This window comes from Helianthus annuus, chromosome 1, assembly GCF_002127325.2.
Source record: "Helianthus annuus cultivar XRQ/B chromosome 1, HanXRQr2.0-SUNRISE, whole genome shotgun sequence".
NCBI classification, from domain to species: domain Eukaryota; kingdom Viridiplantae; phylum Streptophyta; class Magnoliopsida; order Asterales; family Asteraceae; genus Helianthus; species Helianthus annuus.
The window spans coordinates 12,136,854-12,141,425 of NC_035433.2; positions in this window are offsets into that span (position 1 = coordinate 12,136,854).

Genomic DNA, 4,572 nt, shown 5'->3' on the forward strand with positions numbered 1-4,572 from the left:
CTCACAAACTTGGCATTGACAGGTCAATCATACCAATCCATCAAAAAAGGAGGAAGTTTGCACCGGAAAGAAATGCCATTATCCAGGAAGAAGTAGAAAGACTACTTCGAGCAGGTATGATTAGAGAGGTAAAATATCCAAAATGGCTAGCCAATGTGGTTGTTGTTCAAAAGAAAAACGGAAAGTGGAGGGTATATGTCGATTTCACTGATTTAAATAAGGCATGTCCCAAGGATCCTTTCCCATTACCCCACATTGACTCCATGGTGGATGCAACGGCGGGTCATGAACTGTTAACCTTTATGGATGCATCATCTGGATTCCAACAAATTCAGATGGAACCATCTGACCAGGAGGATACGGCTTTTATGACCCCAACCGGTTTATATTGTTATATTGCTATGCCTTTTGGATTAAGAAATGCAGGTGCAACATATCAAAGGCTGGTGAATATGATGTTCAAAGATCAAATTGGACAAACTATGGAAGTATACATAGACGATATGGTAGTAAAGTCAAAGAAAGCTGAGGATCACCTAAGGGACTTGGAGGAAGCATTTGATATCCTTGATAATTATAACATGAAGCTTAACCCTTCAAAATGTCACTTTGGTGTTAAAGCAGGCAAATTCTTAGGATATATGGTAACTCAGAGGGGCATTGAAGCAAGCCCTGAACAAATCAAAGCATTGGTGAATATCAAATCCCCTGCCAACGCTAAGGATGTGCAAAGGCTAACAGGCAGGATAGCAGCTCTAAACAGATTCATATCCAAATCCTCAGAAAAGTGTAAAGAATTCTATGATATCCTAAGAAAGAACAAGAAATTCGAATGGACTGAAAAGCATGAGAACGCTTTACAAGCCCTAAAAGAATACATGTCCTCAGCCCCAGCATTGATGAAGCCAGAAAAAGGAGATGTGTTATCCTTATACCTTGCGGTATCCTTAAAAGCATTAAGTGCAGTCCTTGTTAAGGATCATGAAGGTACACAATATCCTGTCTATTATGTAAGTAAGAGTTTACTTGATGCTGAATCCAGGTATTCACACCTTGAAAAACTTATCCTTGCATTAATTATGGCATCTACTAAACTAAGACATTATTTTGAAACCCATGTTATTGTTGTTAGAACTAATTTTCCAATTAAGAATGTCCTCAGGAAACCAGAGATGTCCGGAAGAATGGCTAAGTGGGCAGTAAAGCTTAGTGCCCATGACATAAGATATGAACCCAGAACAGCCATCAATTCCCAAGCATTAGCAGACTTTGTGGCTGATTTCAGTAGTGATCTACAAAAGGAAGCAGAATTGGAGGTCCAGCAGCTGGATGAAACCAAGGATCCTTGGGTACTAAATACTGATGGATCCTCAAATGTCAAAGGCACGGGGCTTGGTATACTACTAAAATCGCCACAGGGGGACATAATACCCCATTCCATAGCTTGTGAGTTCCAAGCCACTAATAATGAGGCTGAATATGAAGCCTTAATCGCTGGCTTACAAATTGCTAAGCATATGAGGATCAGGTATCTTGAGGTATACGTAGATTCATTGTTAATCACTAACCACTTTAATGGATCCTATGCTGTGAAAGGTGAAAAACTAACCAAATATTTAGAGATAGTCAAAGAATTGGCACTCTCCTTTGTTTCTTTCAATTTGACACAGGTACCAAGGGAAGAAAATATAGAAGCTGATGCATTGGCCAATCTAGGATCATCTTTGAAGATCCCAGAGGATATAAGTATCCCCATCATCCATATCCTGGCTCCTGCTATTGAAAAACAGGTGGCCATGGAAATAGAAGAGGATACTGCAATGATCCCTAGCGAGGATACTCAATCTTATTCAGGATCATGGATCTCACCAATCATGAGATACTTACAACACGGGGAGATTCCTATGGGAGAAAATCCTAGGGCTTTCAGGATTAAGGTATCTCAAATCACAATCTTAAATAATGTGTTATATAAGCGATCTCTTGCAGGACCATATTTAAGATGTATTGAATATCCTGAAATTCAAGAAGTGTTAAAAGACTTCCATGAAGGAGATTGTGGAAACCACACTGGGGGCAGGGCATTGTTCTCAAGGATCCTTAGGACAGGATACTATTGGCCAACTATGAAGAGGGATGCTGTGGAGTATGCTAAGAAGTGTGATCCTTGTCAAAGACACAGCAATATCCTTCATCAGCCGGCTGAATTTCTACATCCTATACCATCCTCTTGGCCATTCATGAGATGGGGGATGGATATAGTTGGCAAGCTCCCTAAGGCACCTGGTGGAAAAGTATTCATGCTTGCCATGACTGACTACTTCTCCAAGTGGATAGAGGCCGAAGCCTTTGCCCAAGTCAGAGAAAAGGAAGTGATATCCTTTATTAAAAGAAACATTATAACTAGATTTGGCATTCCTTCTGAAATTGTATGTGATAATGGTTCCCAATTTATTGGGAGCAGGACTACTAACTTTTGTGACAGTTGGGGGATTAAGATGATAACATCAACACCAGTCCACCCACAAGCCAATGGCCAAGCAGAATCATCCAACAAGATCATCATCAACAATCTGAAGAAGAAACTTGGATCCAAGAAGGGGAAATGGGCAGAGGAATTGCCTTATGTGCTTTGGGCTGACAGGACAACTCCCAAGAATGCTACTGGTCAAACACCCTTCTCTTTGGTGTTTGGGGCAGAAGCAGTGACCCCAACAGAAATGGTGGTTCCAACTGCTAGAACAAATACTCGTGATCCTGAAGAGAATGCTGCAAACTTGGCTCAGGATTTGGATACTATTGAAGAAATCAGGGATCTGGCTAGGATAAGGATGGCTAGCTACCAACAAAGAATGGCTGGTGCTTACAAAAAAAATGTCAGAATAAGGAAATTCCAAGTGGGGGATATGGTATTGAGAAAAGCATTCCAAAATACCATCAATCCTACTGACGGGAAATTAGCACCAAAGTGGGAAGGCCCTTACTTGATTGAAGCTGAAGCAGGAAAAGGGGCATATAGATTGCTAACCATGGAAGGAAATTTGTTACCTAGAGCCTGGAATGCTGTTCACTTAAAGAAATATTTCATGTGAACAGGATCCTCCTGGCACATATGATCCTTACATTGAAAGCATCCTCGAAGGATCCCGATAATGTCAATGATCCTTACTCTGGTAATATCCTAATCCTAAACTATTCCATTTTCTTATTTTTACCAAAGGATAAGGATCATGTATCCTTCATCCTCCTCTCACGAGAATTTGAGTTTTGATAGTCCAGGTATCCTCAGCATATTATTGATAGTCTTCAAAAGCATCTCAGATCCTTGGGTTCAACCCCAGTTATCCTTGGGCTTGTCCCCAGTTTTCGCCTGTAGCGCACGATGATCCTGGTATAGTTCATGTCTTTGGGACCAGTACCCACTCCAGGGGCTGATAACCTCATCGTACTGGCTATACCTAGGATCCTACGTATAATGGTAGACGTACCATACATCCGTTCCTAAGGTTTCTAACGTTTTCACGTTAGCTAAGGTTTTGGCATTTTCATGTCACTAAGTTTGGATAGTCGCCAGTAAGGGCCATACTCCAGTTTACATACGATCCTTGGGCTTGTCCCCAGTTATCCTTTGGGCTTGTCCCCAGTTATCCTTCGGGCTTGTCCCCAGTGATCCTATGGGCTTGTCCCCAGTTATCCTTTGGGCTTGTCCCCAGTTACTAACTTGTCTTTTATATTGGCTTAGTCCCAAGTTATGTTCTATTTTTCAGGTTTTCGAAGTTAAAACAATTAAGGATCCTTAATCCTTATTATCCATTAAAATTTCATTTACGGTTATCCTGATTAAAGGTTAGGATCCTAACATGGATTCTCAGGTATGATCCTTAACTGTTTTTAATCCTATTTATTGTTTCTTTATGCTAACCCTTGAAATTTGACAACTAAACCTGTGACCCTTAAAATATGTACTACTTTTTGGGATTTTTCAACTATAGGATATTTGATCAAGGATCATATCCTAAATGTTTTCAATCTGACTTATTCAAAATTACTTATTCAATAAATGTACACCAAAACAATGGGGAATTAAAGGAACAAAAAGGATAATAACACAAGATAAGCGACAAAAGTTTAAGATTTTATTTATAAACGAAAGGAGTAACCCTTCAAAGGTTGTCAAAATTACCTACCCCGAGCATCTACCAGCAATACGTGGCCCGTCCGCTGGGGTAGGTAAAGGGTGTCCATGATAATAGGTTCAAAAGTTATGCAGGGATATAAAGGCGGCAGGATCACAATGGCTTCATCCCCCAAACAGAGGATCCCTCCACCATTTGCAATCCTACCTATTGTCTGAAGGATCCTGGATCCCTAATCCTAAAGCTATTGTTTAAAGTTACAGACCATCATTGTTTAAAACATCACAACCACAAAAGAAACCACTACCAAAATTAAAAATTGGGCTCCGGCTATGTCTAGAAGTTTCCTTCATCGCCCAATTCTGCAGCTCAAACCTTCGCTGCACCATCACCACCAGCTCCACTTGCTTCCCCTGATCCTTGCCAGCATCACCAC